Source organism: Echinops telfairi, unplaced genomic scaffold, assembly GCF_000313985.2.
Source record: "Echinops telfairi isolate 266 unplaced genomic scaffold, ASM31398v2 ScPeMD7_1;HRSCAF=3_0, whole genome shotgun sequence".
Classification (NCBI taxonomy): Eukaryota; Metazoa; Chordata; class Mammalia; order Afrosoricida; family Tenrecidae; genus Echinops; species Echinops telfairi.
The window spans coordinates 46,310,995-46,337,127 of NW_022103896.1; the positions used below are offsets into that span (position 1 = coordinate 46,310,995).

The window sequence follows — 26,133 nt, forward strand, 5'->3', positions numbered from 1 at the left end:
AAAACGCCCCAATGGCCTTATAAGAAAGGCATTCTCTCCCTCAGGCGAGGAGGAGACCACCTTCGAAGGCACTGAGTCCCGGAAAGAAAAGCTGGACTCGCCTCACAAGGGGCTTGAAGGCCGCGGACCCGCGTACTCGTGATCGGAACGCGCGGAGCGCGGGAGAAGGGCCCACCAATCGGAGAGCAAGTTGAGAGCCGGCCCCGCCCCTGCGCGCCGGGCTCCGCCTCTTTCCCCTGAACCGCCCTTTGGAAGTGGGAGTGCGCGTTGCCCTCGTCCCGCCCCTGCCTCTGAGTGACAGGCCCGTGGACAGCAACGTTGTCAACCGGACGCGAAGTTGGGCGGCCCTTGCCTCGGCTGAGCTGAGCTGAGCGGAGGTGTGTGCGTGCGTGAGAGAGTGAGGGTGAGGGAGGCCCTGCCTTGGAAGCTCGGGGTCTGGCTCTGAGAGAGGGCGCACCTCCTTAGAGAGCCCCCAAACCTTCAAGAGACTAGAGACACTCGGGCGGGCTGCGCGGTGGGAGGCTTTGAAAGAGGAACCTGGAGCCCAGGAATCGCTGGATTCTAGTAATCATTTAAGGATCCCTTTCCGGGGGGCGGGGTGGGGGCTGGGCTCTCTCAGTGGGGGCAGGGCTTGGCGGGCGTGGGGTGCGCGCGACCGAGGACGTGTCCGACGCTGTTGCTAAGGAACACGCGATTTCCCGCCCTGCCAGCGTGTCTCTATCCCGCCGCTGGGCCCAGCCAGCAGTCCCACCCTCCTCCTGAGGCCTTCCACCAGGCTGGCTGGGGATTGGCTCCCGCGCGCTCTCAGTTAACTCAAGGCATTGTCCCCCGCTCCTGCTCGCTGGATGGTGTAGTTCCTGGGCTGGAGTCCGTCCCTGAATGCTGCCCTTCCACCCTCCTGCCTTGTGAATGTACAGACGTCCCTACACCAACACGTTTCCTGGGGGAGTTTCTTACAGGAGGGTGTGGCTCTATGGAGGGGGCGGTACTTTTATGTGCCTGGTAAATCCAAATCCTCAAGATACTGGTGGATGGTTAGTGCAAAAGGGATAAACCCCATAAAGCTCCTTCTACCCAAAGTTCTTTTTCATCTTGCTTCTCTTCTCAGTAAGTCTATACAGGCAGCGAGGCAGCTCATTCCTGGAGGGATCCAAATAGGAGATCAATCGCCCTTTCTCCTCCCCCTTTGGCATAGAGAGGTTGTATTGCTCCTCCCAACAGGGTTTTATTTCGCTTGGCCCACATTTGACAATGATCAACAAGATGATTTCCAGGAGTCACCATTTCAAATCTCTTCTCTTTTGCTCATATCGGGTGGCCCGAAATGACTTAGCTGAACAAATATTAAAGAATCAACTAAAACCAAAAAGCACAGGAGCTGAAAGTCTGCTTTTGCTTCCTTTGGCCCAGGGTACAGTGGAAATGTCTAGGAAGAAAACTTGTGCAAATTCTTAACCCTGGGAAGAATGTTGGCCAGGAAACTGGCAGAGGTTTGAAATGTTTGTTCTCAAGACTTTTCTCACCTGTAAAATGGAAATATAAACATACACCCTTATAAAGTATCAAGGAATCTTGGTTGTTAAAGTCTTTTTAAATAACTGTCTTTTTTGAATTTTAGCTTTTTATTGTGCATTGGCTGAAGAGCTGCAGAGCAAATACGTTTTCCAGTTATCTTTTCCAGTTAATTTGTTCACCTTTTACTTCAGGTCAGTGGTTGCATTCTCTACGGTGTAACCACGCTTACGCCACTACTCTGTGTTTGCATTTGCATTTCTCCTTCTTTCCCAACCTTTTTTGTCCTCTGAATTTTGTCTTTGGGGACATGCTACCCTTCTGTTCTCAATGGTTCATTATCTTAAGGAATGTGTACCTCCTAAGTGTCACTGTTCACCTTGTAGACCTGTCTATTCTTTGGTTGAATACTGAAAAGTGATAGTGAATTGAGTTTTAGGTCTGAAGGGTGATGATTAAGGACCTTTGATTCGGGCATTCCATTACCCTCTTCACCAGTAATCCTGACCTTTGAAAATGAGTGTTGCTAGACAGTTTTCTCCCACTATATCCAGGATCTTTTAATGTGGTCCTTTCTAGAGTGGTCGGTAGTGATGGGTTGGCACCATCTGGTGTTTCTAGTTCCAGTACCATCGAGGCTGATGTTCACATGGTCCATTAGTCCATTGGACTAATTGTTCTAATGAATCTCCTGGTTTCTTTTACTCTTCCTTGTCTGGAGCCGGAGACCAATAGTTATATCTTACATGACTATTAGCAAACCTCTAAGACTCCAATAGCTGCTCAACAAAGTAGGGTTTACAACACGACTATGGATTATGTTAGGCCAGTGGACCTAAGAGACTATGGTCCATGGGAGCTAATGTTGGGAACACATAGTTCAACATTGCCTCACCCAGAGCATTAGATATCCTGGAGATCTAATACAAAATGGTACTGTTTGGTTACAGATGCTTAGTTTTAGCCTAACCACAAAAGGTAGGTCTATCTGAAAGGTTAGCATTGAGCTTTTAGAATTAGTCAGCCATTTTTATTGTAGACCAGATACCTCTTTTTGATTGTACATTCTGTATCAATAGTTACAAAATTTGCAGACAACTTATATTCAACAACTTCAATTTTGGCAAAGATTAAAGGAAGATTGGTATAATCCAAAAAACATTTGTTTTACAGATCTGAATATATAATATTCAAATGACTGATTCAATATGACTAAAATATTCCAGGATATAGATTAATGAATTATGTCAAAGTCCTGTTAAAGTCCTGATTGCATACAATGGAGCTTTATACAAATTATGGAAAATAGAACTAAAAGATAACTGGATTTCCCACTAACTTTTTGAAGACCCCTCATATTATAACTTATAATTTATAGTAGATTGACGGTGACCAGACTAAACATTTTAGACTTTCTTTCTATAGTAGTATTATTGTTTGCCGGGCTATGTAATATTTCTAGGCATAAAATTTTCCGTATCTATGAAAAGAAGATTTGTTGTTCTCTGTAGTTTTTCTGAACTAGAACAATATGCTTGAGCATGTTAACAAATTCCTGATAGTCACAGAATTCAGTATAGCCCTGAATCTCTTTGGGAAATGTCTTAACAGCTTTTTTTTCTTTTTTTTTCAGAATGAGAAGGTTTAATTTGAAGAACTTCCCTTTTAGTCATTCTGTTTTATTTGCTTCCCAAGGGGTGTATTATTTGTTTCCTTTTTCTTCCTCAGCAATGCGTTCCACTCCTGCTACAACTTATAAATTTGGAAAGCACAGGACTAGATGATCTATCAGAGCTTTGTTAGTACCAAAATATTCTGCATAAATTTAGCACTTGAAAATGATTCAGTACTGGAAATCCGCTAAACCAAGGAAAAGTCAATCAGCAAAAGACATACAGGCATACCAGTTTTGTAGGACTAAGAATTTGGTTCAACGTTAATTGTTCTTTCTGAAAATAGCCAGGTAAATAGGTGTTACACAAGCCCCTGTATGTGGGCAATTAATTTCAGTAATGGAGGGGACATGATTTAATGATGCTTATTCATTGATTGCATTAATCGTACCTACACATTATAGGTATACATCATACCTGTGCATTAAAATCATATTTATTTAGGTCCAAATGACTTAAAGAAGCCTGAGCCATGGAGTTTCCTATCTTTAGGACCTCCTGGATTTGTAAGAACATCTGTGAACAAGAGAGGGTTGGAACTCTTCCTGATATAGCTTCTTGATGCATATCTGATGCACCTCTTCACTGGCTCCTTTTCTGTTTATGATAAATGAGTAACTGTCAGTATAGGTGAAAGAACATTGATGGCACAGTGGTTAAAACACTCAGCTTCTATCTGAAAGGTTGGTGGTTCAAACCCACTCTAGGAGAAAGACATAGCTGACAGCTCTTAGGAAGGTTGCAGTCCTGGAATGCCTAATGGGAAGTTTTACTTTGTCCTTTGGGGTGCAATGGATTTGGTTTGGGAATAAGTGTAGGCTATAGTCTCTGTGAGGTTTGTGAGTTCCTGAAGAGCATTAACAAACCCACAACCCACAGAGACAAATGTGACTCTGATATACTTGGAATGAATAATTTGGAGGAGGCTAGCTAGATCGTCCTAAGGCAGAGTTCTAATTCATTAGGAACGAGCTTTGTGTAGCAGGAGGACAGCAAATATACATTGAAAGTTGACATGACTTAGCCCAAGGGGCTAGAGGAAGAGAACCTAGCTGGTCTGTACCCAAGGTGTTGTGCAGACTCTTCAGTATGCACTAGGTTTCCAGTGGTCTGGCCTTCAATGGCCACGAATGCTTTGACTTAAGTCTGCCTGGGTAAAATGAAATACCATAGAAGAAATGACAGCCAATGAGCATCCTGTGGGAAGGGGAAGCCTGAGTCCATGTACCGGAATCTGATTCATGCGAATTCTTGCCACTGTCGCAGTGTAGTATGGACAGTATCACCTCTTTGAAAATCCAAGATATTTAAACCAAGGGAAAACATTTCAGAAAATTCTGTGACATCTAACACATGCAGAAAACATAAGCTCTATGTTTAGAAGAACTCCACATGATTAAGGGACAGTAGGAAGATGGGGGAATAAAAAAGTTGACAAACTGAAAATGTGAGCGATATATAAGCTTTCTATTTCTCATGCAACAAATTACCAAATATTTAGTGACTTAAACCCATATAGATAATCCAGGGTCATCTCCCTATTTCAATGCATGCACTTAATCCTAGCTACAATGTCCCTTTTGCCATGTAAGCTTTTTATAGCCTCCAGGAATTAGGACTTGGACTTCCTTTGGCCATTATTCTTCCTTACACAATAGAATATTAAAAATACATATTGGATGCAGCAAAGAGCAGAACAGATATTGCTGTAGAGAGTTTAATGTTGAGAAAAGATTAGAGAATCTCTCCTAGTAGAATTTTGAAAATCCTGAAAATAGGGTGATCTATGTGGGACAAGAATGAACTTCACCATATGGATATTTGAATTTTCTGAAGAAGAAGCCAGAATATCGATAATTTTTCATAATGAAGAGAACTGATCATTTCAAAGAAAAACAATAAAAAATGAAATACGAGAAGAAAGACTGCTGAGTGGGCAAAAAGCTGTATATATGCAAGATGAAAAGGCTTCTTTAGTAAAACATGACAAAATATACACTTAAAACCGAAATTTCAAATTAAGATGATTAAAAAAAAATTCCTCACATATACCAGGGGGAAAAACACAAGCTACTACAAGGAAACAAAATTAGTTTTGTCTCATTTCTTTTGTGTAGTTTTAAATGCCAGAAGAGAGCAGAAAAAAGTTCTTAAGAGGTTTTTTTTTCACATTACAGTTAGCATTTTTTGGGTGATAGCAACAAAACTATTCCCGAGTATCTAAATGACTCTGAACTACTTTGATGATATTTTTACTGGGTGGAGGAATGGGAAACAACAAAATCTAAGACAAGACGCACATAAATTAAGTGATAATGCAATATAAACACAAAAACCCTAGTCTAAAAACAGTAAAATTAACGGTATACCCTTTGTACCTAGAATACAGAGGTAACTATAAAAGGGGCCATGGTGATGTTTTGGGTATGCATTGGGTTGCGATCCATGGTTGGCAGTTTGAAAATACCAACAGCCTTGAGAAAGAAATATGGCTTTAAGATTCTCACAGGGTGTCTGTCGCTGTGTTGACTAGATGGTTGTCTGATAAATACAAGTAGTACTTCAGTTAAATCTAATTACAAAGTGATTGCAAATGTAAAAACTTCATAGCATGGAGAGATAGGAAATATAAAAATTCAATAGCAACCTGGCTTTAAATAAAAATTTGACATCTGATTTGTGCATGCCAGAAGTAAAACTTGTTGAATCGAGAGTACTAATACATTTCAAACTACAAAGGGACTTCAAAAATGTCACAGAAAGGAGTTCCATTATCTTTTAATTCTATTTTTTCACAACCTTTAGAAGCCCTCCTTGCCTATCTAAATCTGACCATGGAGCACATTTGGCTTACTGCTTGTTTATGTGCAACCCATCGACTAATATTGGTTTATACATTTGAAAATGGTTGAAAAAGAAGGGGAGGAAGAATATTTTGTGACATGTGAAACTGTATGAAATTCAAATTGCATTGTTCCTAAGTAAAATTATTTGAAGCTAGGCACACATTGGTTTATGTACTGTCTTACTGCTATGGTCAATTCAGACTTTTGGACATACCATGTTTTACGATAGAACTTCTCCTTAAGATTTTCTTGGTGGTAAGCTGTACAGAAGTAGATTACTAGGACTGTCCCACACAGTGTTGCTAGGTGCATTTGAACTGCCAACTGTTAGGTTCATTGTTGCATATAAACCATCTCTGCCACCCAACAGAGACAGGGAGCATTCTCATTGCTTGGTACAGCTGATCAATGCATGTATTAGTTCTTTTTCTTTTAAAAAAATCATTTTATTAGGGGCTCATACAACTCATCACAATCCGTACATACATCAATTGTGTAAAGCACATTTGTACATTCAGTGCCTTCATCATCCTCAAAACATTTGCTCTCCACTTAAGCCCCTGCATCAGCTCTTCATGATTCCCCCTCCCTCCCTGCTCCCCCTCCCTCATGAACCCTTGATAATTTATAAATTATTATTTTGTCATATTTTACACTGTCCAGTGTCTCCCTTCACCCAATTTTCTGTTGTCTGGCCCCCAGGGAGGAGGTTATATGTACATCCTTGTAATCAGTTCCCCCTTTCCACCCTACCTTCACTCTACCCTCCCAGTATCGCCACTCTCACCACTGGTCCTGAGGGATCATCCGCCCTGGATTCCCTGGTTGCCAGTTGCTATCTGTACCAGTGTACATCCTCTGGTCTAGCCAGATTTGTAAGGTAGAATTGAGATCATGATAGGGGGGAGGGGGGACGAGGAGCAGGGAGGAAGCATTTAGGAACTAGAGGAAAGTTGTATGTTTCATCATTGCTACACTGCACCCTGACTGACTTGTATCCTCCCTGCAACCCTTCCATAAGGGGATGTCCAATTGGCTACAGATGAGCTTTGGGTCTCCACTCCGCACTCCCCCTTATTCACAATGATATGATTTTTTGTTCTGATTATGCCTGATCCCTGATCCCTTCAACACTTTGTGATTGCACAGACTAGTGTGCTGAAGAATGTGGCCTTTGTTGCTTCTGAGCTAGATGGCCGCTTGTTTGCCTTTAAGACCCCAGACGCTATATCTTTTGATAGCTGGGAACCATCAGCTTTCTTCACCACATTTGCTTATGCACCCATTTTTCTTCAGTGATCTTATCGGGGAGGTGAACACACAATGATATGATTTTTTGTTCTTTGATACCTGATAACTGATCCCTTTGGCACCTCATGATCACGCAGGCTGGTGTGCTTCTTCCATGTGGGCTTTGTTGCTTCTGAGCTAGATGGCTGCTTGTTTACCTTCAAGCTTTTAAGACCCCAGATGCTATATCTTTTGATATCTGGGCATGTTTGCTCACTCCTACCCTAAACAATAGAATCTAGTGCATAGAGTTAGACTTTTAATTCAAGGGCTCCACACCTACTGAATGATTACCCTTCAATGCTCTACTTACCTCGGCATCTTTGATTATATATGATTGGGGGTTAAAATCATGAGGCTATTCATTATTTTTATTTCTAGGTATTAATCCAGATTTTATCTTTTCTGTCTCTGTGCCCTAAATAAAACAGATACTGTATAGAGATTTTAGAATTTTATTTCTAAGGACAAATTCGGTTAATTAATACTACAACTTTCCAGTTAGCAGTAATGAATACTTAGTATTATATGCAAAAATTCTACATACTTCCTAAAGACAATATGTGGTAAGGGAATATTATATCAATTAGTTAATCATCAAAGAGTTGTCTGGCAGACACAAGTAAATTTCACAGAGGAAGTGACATTAAACAGAAGCTTGAATGATGCTTGTGAATTCAAAGTAGATAAAGCTAATAATAGGTATTACTTCAGCACAAGAATTACAAAGTCACTAATCTGTCAGTAGGATGGAGTGATTCAGAAATGGTAAAACGTTCAGTGGTTGGAACATAACAATAGTGGCTGGGGCTGAGGCCCTAAGGTCTCTGGGTCCAGGATGAGAATGCCCTGACAGGAGGATCGTTTTAGGGTTTAACAGTAGACCTGATAGACCCTACTTAACGGCAGTGAGTTTGGTTTTGCTTTTGGACCACGATCAGATTGGTGTTTTAGAATTGTAGTTCTCGAACTTTTTTTCAAATATCACACATCCTAAAATCTTATAATCATTTAATGCTATGATTATACCTACAAAGAATAATAGATGCCTTGGGATATACCTACCAGTGCTTTATTTACACCAAACTTTTTCTTGAAGGAAAAAATAATGGTTATGCAGTAAACGACATTAAAAAGTGTATTCTGCAAAAATAACACTACTAGCTATTATAAACTGGAAAGGGTCTTACACTCAATAAAGTGGGGACATGCTGGGTTAACTAAATTCAGACAGGTATTCTATTTAACTTTTTAGAACCCTTTCTGGTAATGTGCTTTGTGAAATAGGGGGATAGCATGTAAAATTTTCCAAATACATTTGACAATGGGAACTTACTAGGGTTAAACATGTAACACATTACCAAAACTGCTACCACAGTGACAGTGGTTTCACTAGGGGGCTGTTGGCGAGTGCAGACTGCATCAAGTGGACACTGAAAGGGGCTAACATGACTAAAATGTTTGTGTAGTTTTTCAGCAGAATTGTATTCTGGTTTATAAAAGTATCTCTTCGTTGTTTACAACAAGAAAATCACTTCATACCTACAGTGCTTAAATTCTATGAATTTACATTTGGGAACTTCTAATGCTCTTTGGTCGGATCTGTCATTGTTACTCAATTACAATTGAGTGCTTCTGTTCAGTTATTAATAATGTGATCACAAATGTAATTCAATACAGAAAGATATGATACTTAATGTTTGTATTTATATAATCTAAGAAATACAACAATTAACAGTTTACAACTACATTTGTCACAGTGTTCTATGATTAAAATGTATAGTAAATATTACTGGGAATTCTATATAGTTTGATATAGGTCTACAGTGGAGTGGGATTAGCACCATAAATTACAGTACTTGGTGACACCAATCCTAATCTACTGTTTCCCCGTGTCTTTATTTTGTGGATGATTAGGGAATTGGCCATCATCCATTTAATATTTTCATATACACTATTTTGAATTGCAGGAAGAAAAAGCAACGAAGAGTTGTAATTTCGGGGATCTGGAATTGAACTGGCTAGGAAAGCGAGCACAGCACACATCCAGAACTCTGTAAAAACCTGGCCTTTGGAACCATTACGACTTGGCAGCCCTCCAGAGTTTAGACTTGGCGGCATCAAGGACACACCAGAAGGTGTGTTTATTTAATTTAACATTTGCCAAAAGGTGTTTTGATTTCTGTTTTTTTCTTTCCCTTTGCTATTCTTGTTTTAGTTTATTTGCTTCTGGCGGTGAACTTGAGTTTGGAACACACTTTTATTCATATGTATGGTGATATAGCAACGAGGAAATGTTTTTAGTTGTGTTTATTTTGCTGTAGTTTTGAAGTTTAAAATAAATGAAACAAAGTCAATAGTACTATAAATCTATATCTGATTTGTGAAGGCATTTGGTATTATTGTCTCATAGGATTTACTGCTAGGTTAAATCTATGGTCTCTCAAAATTATTTGATACATTTTAATATTTTGGTCATATTTTATATTTTAATTAAAACCAATGTCTCTTGGTAGTAAGTAATGAATGTATTAAGGTCATCATAAGATTTAAGTTATTTTGCTTAATTTTGAATATAAATATTGATCAGTTGATATATCTATATTTTAAATCCATTGTGGGGAGAGGTAATATAGCAGAAAACGAATGAATATGAGCTCCCATTATATCTCTGACCCAATTTCTCATCTCCTACTGTTTTCCATTGGTACTTAGAACTCCTCGAAGGCACCCTATTTCAATATGCAATCCAAAGTTCTTAAATTGGTCTACGTGTCACTGGAAGATCTGTCCCCTTGTTATCACTCTAATGCTTCCTCTATGCTCCTCCTCCTTTATTTGCTCTAGCTATAGTTGTTGTAATTTACTTGTTGTTTGTTATGTGCTGCAGAGTCTGGTTGGACTCATAGTGACTCTGTAGGATGTGGGGGAACAAATTGATCGCCAGATCTTTTTTCATAAGGAGCTGCCAGTGCATTTGAATGGGTGACCTTTTGGTTAAGCAGCCATTATGTAACCAGGGCTCCTTTTAAGCCATACTGACCTCATTGACTTCCAGTCACTCACCTTTCAGTTTGTCATACTGTGGTGGCCTTGGTGTTGCTGTGAACGCCAGCAGGGACACTCATGTTGGACAGGCTTTAGAGCAGCACACAGACTACAGACGACTAGAAAGAAGAGCATGGCATCTGCTTCTGAAAAATTGGCTGCTTCCAAACGTATGCACAGCAGCAGAACATGATCTGATACCGTACGAGAAGGTGAGCCCTTCAGTTGGAAGGTACTAAAAATAACTGGGAAGAGATGCTTCCTCAATGTGTAATCGACATTAATTATGTGTTTGGAGTAAGACTTTCAAGCAAGGGTTTATCTGCTGATGGGGGTACAATTCAAAATGAAAAGAAATAGCTGCAAATACCCATGAGTATGTGGAAGGAATGAAGTATGAACTTAAAATTGTGAAAAATAAAAGAGAACACATAAAAACCAGTATCTTAATAATAGTGACTGAAAATGGACTAATATTGTCTATTGTGAATCAGCCAATAATATGCTGTACTATGTCACAAATAACAAATTGAAGAACAGTGGCATCACAATCAATGCCAAAAAGAACATCTTAAGATCTATCCTGAAGTGCAGTGCTGTCAGTGATAGCATTAATACCCATATGCTTATAAAAATTACCAGCTAATTTGACTATTATTCAAATTTACACAAGAGCCACTAAAGCTAAGGATGAAGAAACTGAAGATTTTTACCAGTTTTTGCAATTTGATATGGATCAAACATGCAACCAAGAAACATTGGTTGATCTTTAGAATGCAAAAATTGGAAAGAAGTGTCAGTAGCTGGAAAATACACCCTCGGTGATAGAAATGGCAGTAGAGATTACATGATTGAACTTTGCAAGACTAAATATTTATTCATTGCAATATTATTACTTCCAGCTTACAAATGAAGCTCTCAAGTGCTTGATGAACAATAACTGTAGTTTAGTAGTCTTTGCCTACACCGTAATTCAAAGAAACCAATTCTTCCCTATTGTTACCTTCGAGTTGACGCCTACCCTTAGCAGCTTTGTGCCCAACAACATAAAACACTGCCTGGTCCTGTGCCATCCTCACAAGTGCTCTTATACCTGAGGCCATTGTTGCAGCCACTGTGTCAATCCTATTTTTTGCTGCCTCTCTGCTTTACCAAGCTTGATGTCCTTCTATATGGACTCGTCCCTCCTAATGTCCAAAGTGGAAGTTTCACCATCCTTGTCTCGAAGGAGAACCCTCGCCATACTTCATCCATGATAGATTGGTTTGTCCTTGTAGCAGTTCATTGTGCTTTCTATATTCCTCTCCAGCACTACAATTCAAATGCATAGATTCTTCTTTGGTCTTCTGTACTCGATGTCCAACTTTCACGTGCATCTGAGGCAATGTAAAATACCATGGCTTGGATCAGGCACACTTTTGTCCTCTAAGTAACACCCTTGCATTTCAATATTTTAAAGAGTTCTAGTGCAGCAGATCTACCTAATGTAAACCATCTTTTGACTGCTGTTTCCATGGGCATTTATTTCAGATCCAAGAAAGAGAAAATCCAGGCAAGACAAAAGCAAAATACCCAGTATCCATTAGAAAGCCTTATAAAGGTACATCTACTCTCCACCCCAGAATAGTTGTTACTGTGATAAAAAAAAGTCATTTTATACCAGAGAAAACATTTTCAAAACTGTCATATTTAGTGATTTTAGAAAAACTTGTTTTAATAAAAAACTTAAAGTAATGAAAATTTAAAGTTTAATTTCAAGAGGCAATAGAAACATGATTTGATATTCACAGCATTTTTATCAAAGGTTTTTTGAAGACTGTCATTATTTGTAATGTAAAGGAATATAAAGATTATTATAAAGTTTTATTACTTGTTCTTCATTCTGTTAGGCCTAGAGTTATTTTAAGCATTTAGGAACACTAAATTTATCACTGCAGATTAAAATGTTGATGTTCTCATTCTAGTGGAAGGAAATATATTGACCTACACAAAGCAGGTGGTAAATATATACACCAAGGGGCATGAGGAAGTTTGTGGAAAAATCCCGTTATCTTTTAATTCTGTTGTTCCATGAACTTTTTGAAGCCCTTTCATAACATCAAGAGCATAACTCCTGAGGTGTGAATGGACAAATTGGTGGAACATTAACCTAAGAATATACTTTTTATACTGAAGAATAGTATAGTACTCCTCACGAAAAATAGAGATTCATTTGTTGGCTTTAAAAGTGGGGGTATAGTATTTAAATTATTTTGTTGTTGTCCAGAAACCTTCCATTTTAGAAAATAAATATTTTTAGTACAGATTCTGCATACACACTAAAACCATGTAAGTGACAACTCTATTAAGCTAGAGTTTCCTGCATTTAGTGATTGTGATAGTTAAGATTTTGTATCAATTTGACTGGGCTAGGATTCTCAGTGGTTTGAAAATTAGATTAGTAATTTCCCATGATGAGATTTAAAATAATATAATCACTTCCATAGAGGAACTTGCTTGATTTTTGCTGGGTCTGTCAGGATCCTGCATCTGATTTATCATCTGACCTCTGTTTCTTTGGACTTGAGCCAGTAGCCTTACATATTGCCAGCCATTCCAGGGAGTTGTCAGCACCTTGCCATTTTTACCTGCCAAGTTTGAATTCATTCATTTCTGCCACCAGAAGTCTGCTATCTGCAGTTGTTCAGTTCATCAACTCCCGTGGCTATGAGAGTCAGAAGCCTCCAGCTTGACATCTTATCCACACCCTTGGATATAAACTTCTCTTTCATGTACACATACGAACGTCACTGTTTTTGTTTCTCTAGAGGATTCAGCTTAATAATGTGATAAAAATGTATGTGTCATTTAGCATCTTTAAAATTATCCAGAGATACTGATGACAGAAGAAGATTAGACGATCAAATAGTAGTGATAGTTGTCCAGTTTATATGGAATTAAACCATTTCTTACTTTCCTCGAGTGAGTGCTGACAGTGACCTCCTGGTGGGTTCTGAGACTGTAACTGTAGATGGGAGTAGAAAGCTCAATCTTTTTCCTGAGGAGCTCCTGGTGGTTTCGAATTACCAATCATGTGGCTTGCACCTCAATGTATATCTACTACCCAATCAGGGCTCCTATAATTAAGCAATTAGATGGCTAGTGTATTCTGAGACAATCCTGATGCCTTAGAAGCTTAAATATAAAAGAGTTCAGTGATTTGTGTATATGTGTATATGTGTGTGTGTTTGTGAGTTTATCAAGTGAAGGTTATTTTGGGGTCTAAAATCTATTTGGGCTGTACAGCACCTTAAGAGTGAGAAATTGATTAGATTAGCATGGTGCAGTGATACTACTAACATTTATTGAACACTGACTATGTGAGAAGCACTATGCTAACTACTTTACATAGATTACCTATTTAATTTAACTTTACAACAGCCATATGTGATAATTACATTTACTGGACCAATTTTAAAAGTGGAAAATGAGCTTAGGTTAGTTAACAGCTAGGAGGTGATGGAACCTGAAGTGAAACAAGTTACAGTAAGGAAGAGTTACCCACTTCTTATCAGGCTTGTACATAATATAAAATTCAGTCAATTCTGAGTCATGGCAAGTCTGTATGTAATCTATTTGTAGACAAGATAAATAGCTTATGTTAATATTTTAAAATCCCAAACATTAAAATTTAATAAATAAACGGTAAATATAGCTGTGTTAAGTTAATAAAGCTATATTCTAGCAATTATTTATTTACTGAAAAATGTATGTTGAATATATCCTGTATGCAAGGCATTATTCTATTGTTTGGGATTCCTCAGAGGAAAAAGCTTAAAGATTCCTGCTTTCATGGTACTATATACCATCTTTTATGATACTATATTATAGCTGGAGGGAAAGTAAAAATAATCAACTAAATTTAGCATGAAGAAAATTTTTTCATATTTTAAGTCTACTAGTTGAATAGACATCTAAGGTAAAATAACTTTAGTTGTCACACTGGCAATCTAATATTCACATAATTGCAGGGTGTCTGCATCAAAGCATGAAAAAGATGAACTACTGATTGCTATAAAATTATTATTTCAATTAATTGATTTGAGATTAAATATTGTTGACTCTTACTATGACGAAATCTTTCTATCTTTTCCCTCCTAACACACTGAAGATATGATATTCAAAAAACGAATTAAATGTGATTTTCCACTTATAAGGGAGCTTTTTTTTCTTTCCATAAGAACAGACTTAGATGGCCCATTGATAAAGCAGAATACAAGCGGATGCTTTCAAAAGTCCTAGAATCAAATTTTTCTATGAAAGGCATATTTAAATATAGCATTAGCACCTTGAAATAACTGTAAATGCTCATGATTAAAGATTTATTTTTGTTTGCAGTATTTGGGTGTGACATGTGTGTGTGCGATAGAGGATGGAAGAGAATATGAGAATGAAAACGTCTGGGCTTCCAGTGAATTGTTTTCAGTAGCTTTTCGGAATCCCACCACTGTAATACAGGGAATTGACTAAAAACATTTACTATAGCAGCTCCACAGAATAGGAATATAGCAGTTATGTAGCTTCCTTAAAGAATTGCAGCCTCCGAAATCCTGTGGAGCAGTTCCGCCTGCCCTGTAGAGTTGGTGCGTGTCATAAGGACTCGACAACAATGGGTGTAGTTTGCTTACAATGGATATTGTTGAAAGAGTGAATGCTATTTTTCTCTCTCTTGGCTTTTACTATATCTCATGCAATCTCACTATTATGATGGTGGGCATCCCACGTTCTTTTTTGTGTTAAATAATTAATGTGGTTTATAAACGTCATTATTGAAATAGTAATAATATTGTACAATAAGAAATTTGAAATGCTCATCACAAGGTCATTAGCAATGAAAGAAACATAATGAGGGCAAAGGAAAAAGAAAGCTCTAAGATAAAACCCAAACTTTTAATATAAAAAGACCACTATCTTGAGAAACTCAGAAGGATTTTGCAGAGAACAGCATCTACTTTAAAAGAAAAACCAGTTCTCTTAGTAACTAGAATGAGAATATAACATGAAAGTGTTTTAAACAGTATGAAAAAAAAGTTCAGACGTGTAGCGGTAACAAGGTGACATGTAGTTTAAAGACGCACAGTGGAGGGTGCATGATGCTGTAACATTCCTCAAGATGCCTTACCATGCTCCTCAGACAGATTAGGGAGAAATATGGTCCAATCAGAGAGTGTAACTATGCCTAATAATGGGGAAAAGTTGGAAAACATTTTTTTCTTTAATTGCTGTAGGTAGTTAATTCATGGACTAAAAGTTGTTTATCTTCAGAATCCCAGCTTCGAATCTGAGCTAAACAAGGCAAATTTAAAGGCAGGGCCTCAGAGCAGTTCATAGCCATTTTGTTACATTCAATTTTATTTGAAAGGGAATGTCCTAGTTTGCGATTTTCATATTTTTTTTCCCCTTTTAGAAAGAGGCAGATGGTATGAAAAGTGGACTCCCTTATTTAAAGGGAATGTTGATATTTATAACCAAGCTTATCTCCAGCAAGATTTGTTTTTTGCAGCTGTTCCAGGTTGTAAAAAAATATTATATTAAAACCCTGGCTTGTTTTTCTTTCCATATTTGGGGGGAGGCTCGTCAGAATGTGAAAAAGTGATGTTTGATTTTAAACATGAATGCAATGTAAACTGTGATTTTTTGCGACTATATGTGAATTTTCTGTTTGTATGCTGTGATGATATTACTCTTTTTGTTTCACTATCTATTTCCTAGATACATCACACTTAAGAAACAATTTTACTCATCATTTTCTATACATCACCCAAGTATTCTAGGAATTGCAGTATAGTTTTCATTAAGAGTTAGACTGTGTTTTTAAACAAACTACTTTCTAGTTTTCCATTTTGATATTTTTGTTATTTTTATTTCTGTTCAGACCATCTTTTCCAAATGAACTGTTTGTTCTTCCCTATAGTTGTATTATTTGCTGTTAGGTCTACTTTTTACTCTTGGATTTTTTTGTTGTTCTGTTTTCAATAAGCTGCTGCAGCTTTTCTCTGCATAGATTTTAGATACTTTCTCTTAGAATTAAATTGGAAATTAGCTGGACTTTATTCTGTTAACGCAATACATAGAGCTCTTTGGACATATATTAATACTAGATTGAATATTTTATCCATACACATAGCAACTTTGTTCATATATTAATCTGTACACACATACCCACACATGTGAGTACTGTTTTTCACAAAGAAGTGTTTTTGAAATAAATATATTAATTTCTTACAAATAAATGTATTTATTATTGATTGATATGCAGGAAACTTTCAGATTGTTTGTTTAGTTAAAGTACACACCAATATTTATATGTGAGTTACCTTTTTGAATATGAAACATTATGCAAATAATATGTCAACCACACACAGATTTTCTTTTAAATCATTGAAGTTAAAATTTTTATTTAAGGATTCTGTTGCCTCTCTATTACCGGTCATAGTTTCACCATTTACTTTAACAGCATCTTGCTTAAATTAATGAAACTTGACTGTTGCTAATAGCAGACAATATAATGATCTCCAGGGAGATTTCTTGTTATTTTCGGAATAAACTTTGGAAGCTTCAATCTTCAGTTCATAAAATGAGAAAATATTATCTTTCTTTATTCATACTGAACATAAATAGCTGTTGTAGATGTTATAAGTTCATTTTATTCCATATATTGTTTTACTCTTTATAATGATATTCACAATTAGAACTATTAACAGAGAATATAGGAAACTCCATTTTGGTTTATCTTTATTAGGCCACCGCTTGTCAGTCAGGTTTCAGACATTGGTGGTTTGAGTCTGACTGTGATCCTGGAAGGTGTGTCACTAGTATTTCAAATACCAGCAGGTTCACCCAAAGTGGACAAGTTTTTAGCAGAGCTTCCAGTTGAAGATAGACTATAAAGAAGGAATATGCTGTCCATTTCTGAAGGATTAACCACTAAAAGCCTTGTGAACAGCAGTGGAGTATTGTCAGATCCAGTGCCAGAAGATGAGACCCTCAGGTCAGAAGACACTCAACATACAACTAAGGAAGAGCTGCCTTCTCAAAGTAAGGTCAACCATACTGCTGTGAATGGAGTATAGCATCAAGGACCTTCATGTGCTGATGGGGAAAATAAGAAGAAAGAACTGAAAACATCTATTAATAATCTGAATTTGTAATGTGTGAACTCTGAATCTAAGAAAACAAAGTCATCAAAAATGAAACTGCACAAAGATCAATATCGTAGACACTAGTGACCATAAAAGGACTGATATTGGCCATTTTGAATCAGACAATCACATGGTTTCTCTGCCAAGAATGACAAAAATTGAAAGGTATGGCACTACACTCATCATCAAAAAAGGCATTACAAGATCTATCTTGAAGTACATGCTATCTGTGAGAAGATAATATCTATAGACATTACAAAGAAATCCAGTCAGTGCAACCTGTACTCAAATTTTTCACCTTACCCACTAATATTAGTGTGGAAGAAATTTAATGATTCTAGTTTCTTCAATCTGAAATTGCTCGAACATGAATCAGGATGCATTATTGGCAATTGGAATGGGAAAAATGGAAAGAAAGAACAAGTACAAGTAATCAGAGAACATGGCCCTGGTGAATAGAAACAAACTGGGAATCACGTGATAAAAATTTTGCAAAACCGATGACTTCTTCATTACATCTACTGCTTTTCCATAACATAAATGGAAACTCTACACCCCGACCTCACTAGATGGGACCCATAGAACTGAAATTGACTACATCTCTTGGAAGAGTTGATGGAGAAGCTCAATTACAGAAACCAAAATGAGACCAAGGGCAGACTGTGAACTAGAACGTCAATTGATCATACATAAAATATGGGGTGAAGTTGAGGAAATTAAAACAAATTCATGAGTGCCAAAATAGGAAATTTATTATATCCCTCCATAATTTTTAATATCTCAGGAATAGTTGAGCTCATTGGACACTAACGTCAGAAGACCCAACAAGCTGTGGATTGGTGGTAAGAACATCAGACATGAAAAAAGCAAAAGGAAGTAAAGAAAAGATCAAAGTGGATTTTTAGAAGAGTTTCTGAAACTTGCTCTTGATCATAAATTACCTAAATGGAAGAAGTGATGGTATCAAATAGCTGAACAGAAAGCTTCAAATGGCAACTTGAGAAAAAAAGTAAAGTATTTTTAATGAAATCTTAAATGACCCGGACTTAGAAAAACCAAAACAAAGGACATACTCAGTATATATCAAACCAAAAGAACTGAAGGAAAAAAGTCAATTTTGACTTTTTTGCAGTATTGAAAGATTCTATGATAAAAATATTGAATGATGTAGGAAGCATCAAAATAAGATGGAAGGAATACACAGTTATGGTACCAAAAAAGAACAGAATTTGTTCACATTCACCCATTTCAAGAAATAGTATGTGATCAAGAATTAATGATACCGAAGGAAGAAGTCCAAGCTACACTGAAGGAATTATCCAAAAACATGGCTCTAGGAATTGACAGAATACCAATGAAATAGCTGATGAGAAAGACAATGACTGAAAGAGATCCATATTTGTACTAACTCCAAAGAAAAGTGACCCTATAGAACGTGGAAATTATCAAATAATATCTGAGTTAGTTAATTGTGCCAGCCTGGCCGATAATCACATGTGGGGCTGGTTGAAAGGCGGAGGGATAAATGGGTGGTGAAGCCTTGTCTTTCTAGTTCTCAGGTCTCTTGTTTTGTGATGGTTGCACCGGGTGCAGCTGCCTTAGCAGTTCCCTGCTTCAGCTTGCAAGATTGACTTCCTACAAGACATCCCCAAGGAGAAGCTACATGGACCTATCCCGATGCAGCCCTGGGTGCTGGAGCAGCCGTGTGGAGACCCCTGCTAGTGCTGAGATGCTTGTTCGTTCACTGACTCGGCTTTCCTCCTGCAGTCGGCATCATTGCCTCTGTTTTGTGAGGTGGAGGACTTTGTGGACTGGTGTTGGGTTAATGGGTTAATGTTGGACTTGTGGGCTTGGGCAGCATTGGGTTGGGATGTTTTCGTGATGCACCTTTTCTTTACATAAAACTCTCTCTTATACATGAGTTGCTGTGGATTTGTTTCTCCAAAGTACCTAGACTAATACAATATCATTAATATCACAAGAAATCGAGATTTATAACAATTGCAGCAGTATATAGATAGGCACTGTCAGAAATTCAAGGTGGATTCAGAAGAGAAAGTGGAAGAAGAGATATTACATCAGATGGGCCTTGACTTAAAGGCAGAGAATACCAAAAATATGTTTACTGGTTTTTTTTTTTACTATGCACAACCATTTGACCATGTGGATCATAATGAGCTATGGATATCATTGCATATAATAGGAATTTCAGAACATTTCATTGTGATTATGTGTATCCCATATATGATTGAAGAGGCATTAGAGCAGAACAAGGCAAGGTTGTGTTGTTTAAAATCAGGAAAAGTGTGTATAAGGGTTATATCCTTTCACCATATTTATTCAGTCTGTATGATGAACTAATAATCTGAGAATGTAGACTATATGAAGAAGTACACAGCATCGAGATTGAAGAAAAGCATATGTGGAAAAGTGACATTTCTTAATATGGTTCTTCTATTTATATTTCTTTAACACTCATCAAATGATTGAGTGGGACTATCAAATAGCGTGTAGGAAACACTAACATAGGGATTTGGTCACCTTTAGTTGCTAGTCTTCTGGTTCTAAGAGCCGTGTTAAAAGCAGGAACAGAGGGAATTCCTGGCACCATCAAAGGAGAGTCACTCGTAGTGTACAATATACCTCCCTGCCTGAGATGGTAGAGGCCATACCACAGTGAGACAGAGGCTGAGAAAGGAGACGCTTAGAGCATAATTATGAGTTTTGTGTATCAGTTCTATGTGGTCTTTATAATTAATTATTGAAACCAGCAGAGAAGTAGAGTGCTGTGGAAGAAATGGTTGGTTTTAGAATAGGGTAAAAGAAGGATAAAGGTAGGAGGCATGTCTGACCTCTGCCTTGTGGAAGTTAACATTGGTTTTCTGTAAAATTGGATTCTTCTCCTTTGTGTAGCCAGAGGAGGTCATACGCAGCCTGTGTACAGGTTTCTCAGTTTATTAGCAACTTGGGATATGCACATGGCACAACCTTGCTTTGTGAATTTGAGGAGGACATAAAGTACTTGCTGATGAAAATCAAGGACTGCAGTCGTTCAGTGTGGATTACAGCTCAGTAATATATCTAAAAAGCTCAACTAGACCAATGATAACATCATGATAAATTGATAACATATTGAAGATGTTGAAGAGTTCATCTTGCTTGGATCCACAATCAATGATCATGGAAGTAGCAGTCAAGAACTCATATGACAATTTGCATTGGATAAAGATACTGCACAAGTTGGACACTGAATAAGGAAGACTGAAGAAGAATAAATGCATTTGAATTATGACACTGGAAAAGAAATTAAAAGAATCGTGGAGTGCAGAAGAATAAACAAATCTATTTTATAAGTAGTACAGCCAGAATGCTCCATAGAAGCGTGGATGGTGAGACTTCATCTCACGTACATTGGACATGTTATCAGTAGAGACCAATCCCTGGAAGAGGACATCCTGTTTGGTAAAGCAGCAGAGCAGTGAAAAGAGGAAGACACGTAACAAGATAGGTTGAAACAATGACAGCAACAATGGGTACAATCATAACAACAATTGGGAGGATGGTCCAGGACTAAGCGGTGTTTCATTTGATTGTACAAAGGGTTGCTATGCGAACTTGATGATATAATATCAATACGATCTTTACTTCTTAAGTGCATAAATGCCATATTTTTTGTGTGTGACTACTTGCCTGATTTGAGTTTACATAATTTTTAAGTGGGTTTGCCAAAATTGATAAAGTAATGGACACAAAACTGAAATAGTGAATGAGGTTACATTCTGTTACTCGATATACTCACCATGCAACAAAGCAAGTTGCTCTGCAAAAGGTATGATTTGAAATACAAATCTTTCATCACATAATTGTTGGTTTTGTTGTTGTTACATGTATATTTATACTGTATACTACAGTTAAAGTATTTTAACATTTGTAGTCTACAGCATCTATGTGAATTGGAGTCTTAAAACTTTTGGAATATTAATTATGGATTAATATTTTCCATATATTCATTGATTAAGTTGTATTTCTTTTTGTGAAACTTATTGCTTTTAAAAATAATAGCAACCAAGCAACACTTGGACATCCTTTTAAAATAACAGACCATACGAGGAAAATACTACATTTGATAAAGTGGGAATTAGGGAATCTATTTTAAAAGACTTGGTACAAAACAGAATTCGTGGTTTGCTCATTTTTATTTGGGTGTCTGTTTGGGATATAATTTCTCTGCCATCCATTAGTAGGGAAACACAAACATTCTTACTATACATGGTTTATTTGTTCCTACACAATATTAGTTAATCCCTAATGCTTCCCTCCATTTGCACCTTTTTGTACACTGATTTCTCAAATCTTAAATTCAATATCCTTTATTGAATATCTCCAGTAGTATAATTTAGTGATTTTATAAATATGTAAGTTGTGTCATAGTTTGTAATAACACAATCTGTTTGGAAACTACCAATCATAGAAAACTATTGTATTAAGAAAATGATAATAATATAATCACTTGGGACACAGTATTATGAATGCATTTATTGCAAGTGCTAAGAAAATTGGATGTATACTAGTTGTTTTTTATACTTTTGCATCTATTTACTGATAAAGTTTTTTTTAGTAAGGCACATTGATTTATGAAACTACTAGAAGCAAAATAATCATAAAGGGCATTCTGATGATTACCAGGAGCTTCTTGTTTACAAGAATGTACTTATATTAAGTTTATATCAGTAAACATTTATTTGCTTAAAAATTATATGTTGAAATCTTGTAGTAATCATGATCTTAATATACAAGAATGTCTTTTGAAGCATGACTATTCTTACGAGAGTAATACATAAGGGGTCTTGAAAAAAATCATGGAAAATGCATATAATGAAAAAACTACGTTTTGATTTTGAACTTAATTTGTATCAAAATAATCTCATACTAGCTATAAAACATTAGCTGAGTGGAATCTAATGTGATGCAATAAGAAGGGTTAAATATATTGAGAAGAGCGTCTATCAGAGTAACCTGCATTCTGCTAAAATTGAAGGAAGAACAAACACCAAGTTTATTATGACACATGAGTAGAAGAATGGTGAAATCAATGAGGCATTATTAAAAGTTCATGGGGATAATGCCCATTGAAACAAGCACTTTACAAATGGATAACACATTTTAAGAAGGAATTAAAGTGAAGCTCGCAGAAGCAGACCATCCAAGTCAATTTGTGAGGAAAAGCTAATCTTGCTTGTATCCTAAATGAGGAAGACTGACAATAAACAGCACAAAGAGTAGTGAATATCATAGGCACCTCAATTAATTCAGCATACACAATTCTGACAGAAAAATTAAAAGTTGAGCAAACTTCCTGCTTGTGTGACTAAACTGTACCGCCTACCTCATCTTCAGATAAAAGCAGAGCATTTAATGGAAGTTTTAAACATGTGGGGTCAAGATTCTGAAGCATTTCTTCAGGGAATTGTACCAAGTCATGAAACAGAATTACTAGTATGATCCTGAAGACAAAGCACAATCAAAACAGTGGCTACAAGAGGTAGAAGTTGCCCTGCCAAAGCAAAAGGGAACCAGTTAAGAACAAAGGTCATGGCAACAGTTCTTTGAGATACTCTAGGCATTTGGTCAATTTTACCATACTGCTGGGTGTAAAATGAAGATCTTTGCAAACTAAACCTATTTCTAGGAGACAAAATTGTGACATCAAATAGGAGGCAAACGAGTGGAAGCAGCAAAATCAGAACACAAGATAGTGGTGGGCTTCAGCAAGGGAAGCTGCGTGCTTCAGGCAGGAAGTTCTTGCAGAATGGGGTGAGGCCAGGCAATTAATTGAATCCAGCTAGATTTGCTGACCCATGGAACTAGACCCCAGCACCTTTCATTTGAGACTCATAATAGGAGTTGAGTGCCCTTTGTTTTTTGTTAGTGGCAGTACTAAAAGAGCTTTGTAACATTTCAGGAGCACGGCAGCAGCTCGCCAAACCAAGGACTGAGGGCTAGAGCTAAACCTGCTTTCTGGCATGGCATAAAAGGGCTGTCCTGGCTAAGTAACTGTATCTTGAGCATTTCTTATCCTGAATTTTAATAGGAAAACTTAATAATGCCTATAATTATAAGTATGGTTTGTAAGTTCTGTAATGAATTATTGAACTTAGATGAAAATAGAGTGTGCTGTGAGAGGGACTATGTTGGTGTTAGAATTGGTAGAGAAAACTGATGAGTAAAATCACTCTTGGCATTAGCCTCAGTCTTGGTCTCAATATGGAATTTGATTCTCCTTGTGAAGTTAAAGGAGTTCAGATGTTGCCCCTATGCCATATTTTATACAGTCATGTAGGTTTTTTCTTGACAGAGAAGAGAGATATAAATATAGAAAAGGCAAAACGTGTAAATATTGGGAGCATTGACTATTCCCAATTTGTAAAGCATAATTACGAACCATGTCTAGTAGAGCCTATTATATTAAAATTTCTAGTTACATACAATGGTTTATAATAATAAACAGGCACTACTTTTTGATGGACATCAACATTGTTATTATTACTGAATTATTATGTTAAAGATATTTTAGTGTGCCTAGAAATGTTTTATGCAAAGAAAGATACACTATATACTATATATTAAAAATAAACATTTGACTAACTAGCATTAGATATGAATTATACCTAACATTTTCAACTTATATTCAAATTAGAGTTAAAGACAGGTTTAGGGACAGAATACGGAATATTATATACATATATATATATCTGTATTATTAGCTCTGTTCACTGAGAAAGCTCAGGAATGGTGTCACTCCGTTAACAATTGATATCATCAGCTCTAGATCTTGGTTTCTAAGGGAATCAAGTTTCAGTAGAGGTATAGGAACAATACAAATTGAACCTTTAACATCTTATAGACTCAGAAAATAAGGAGATGTTAAAAAGAATAGTGATATGGCAAAAGACACAGAAGCAGCCCTAAAAGACTTTCCAGTGACCAATTACAGGACAATTTGAACATACAAACAGACATATAATGCAAATGCATTCCAACCCATTTCCTACACCAATAATTTATTACTATGTATTTTTTAAAATGGATAAACACATAAATACATTGAGAGAATGAAACACATTTCCATGCAATAGAATGTTGTGTTACTTGCCATTGCTGGACCCTGACCCTGGGCAACTCTAAGCATACCTGAAAGAAATGTTGCCTCTTCCTGCTCTATTCCAATGATTGGTTGGAGATCGGACTGTTGTGATCCATATAGTTTTCATTGGCTGATTTTTGAAAGTAGGCTATCAAGCCTTTCATACAGTATAATAAGCTCTAAATGAAACCCTTTGCCACTGAATCAATTCTGATTCATAGTAACACTATAAGACAGAGTAGAATTGTCCCATAGAGTTCCCAAGACTATAAATCTTCATGGAAGCAAGCTGCTACATCTTTCTCTAAGGAGTGACTGCTGGGTTCAAACTGCCAGCCTTTTATTTTGCAGCTGAATGCTTTAAACATTGCACCTACAGAAGTTATTTATACAGTATCATTTATATAATATATATGATTTATATAATATCAGTAGTACATATTGATATTTTCTATATTAGTATTCTATATTAATATATAGAATTAAGATATTAGAAAATCATAATTTGATAATTTGATGTCATATTATAATAAATTTATATTAGAATACAATGAACTCAGCTAAGAATATCAAGTAATGTTAAAACCATTTTAAATGGCCCTTTCTTACTTGAAAATTTGGTGAGACACCACTATTTATATAAAGTCTCAAAGTCCACCCCCAAAATATTTATTAATTGCAGTAGGAAACAGTAAATTCACAATGGAGAAATCAGGCAGCTACCACCTTATTCAATTGCTCGGAGTTAAAACCTCAAGTTGAAAGAAATCAAAATTATTTACAGCATGACATCATGCAATAGGAAGAATACATTGTGCTTTTAACATTTCTATCAACTAATAATGTGTCGATACCCCCATAATATTGCCAATTCAAATTGGTGAAAATTATAGAAAATTGCCTGTAATTTTCAATAGTAATAAGATTATGAAAATTTGAAGAAGACTAAAGAAACATAGCAACTTAAATGGAAAACGTGACTCTGGAATGAATTATTTTTGCTACACAGAGCATTATGAGGGCAATCTGTGGCTTAAATGATAGTGAGGTGTCAATGTTACTTTCTTGATTTTTATTGTTTGATGGTTGGATGATTGGTTCTGTATAGTAGAATGCTAGACCATAAGATCAGCTACCTTACTTTCAAATTACTTAGGGGGAAAAAAATGCTGTTTGTGTTATTCTTACAGTTTTTCTGTTAGAAAAAACAAATGTCAACAGACAGACCTGGAACTATTTATATACTTTTTTTCCCCTAGTCTATCTATATAAGATAGGCAGGATAAAAAAATCCCGAAGAGAAAACAGTGGGACTGGGACTGATGGTTCCAGGGTGACATGGGGGAGGGGCAGGGGGGGTGAAAGGAAGGGGAAGCCAACAAGCCCAGGGACAAGGAAACAACAGTTATCTATAGATGGCAGCAAGGGCATAGAATGCT

The 26,133-nt window shown here is 36.8% G+C and overlaps 1 protein-coding gene across 1 annotated transcript in view; it reads left to right on the forward strand.

Annotated features, from left to right (window-relative positions):
• Positions 1-290: 290 nt before the first annotated feature.
• The window catches only part of TRIQK (triple QxxK/R motif containing), a 79,486-nt gene continuing 53,643 nt past the window's right edge, over positions 291-26,133 (forward strand). Inside the window, exons 1-2 of the mRNA XM_045285889.1 lie at positions 291-377; positions 9,292-9,459. The gene's annotated coding sequence lies outside the window, so the exon portion shown is untranslated. The remainder of the gene's footprint in view (positions 378-9,291; positions 9,460-26,133) is intronic.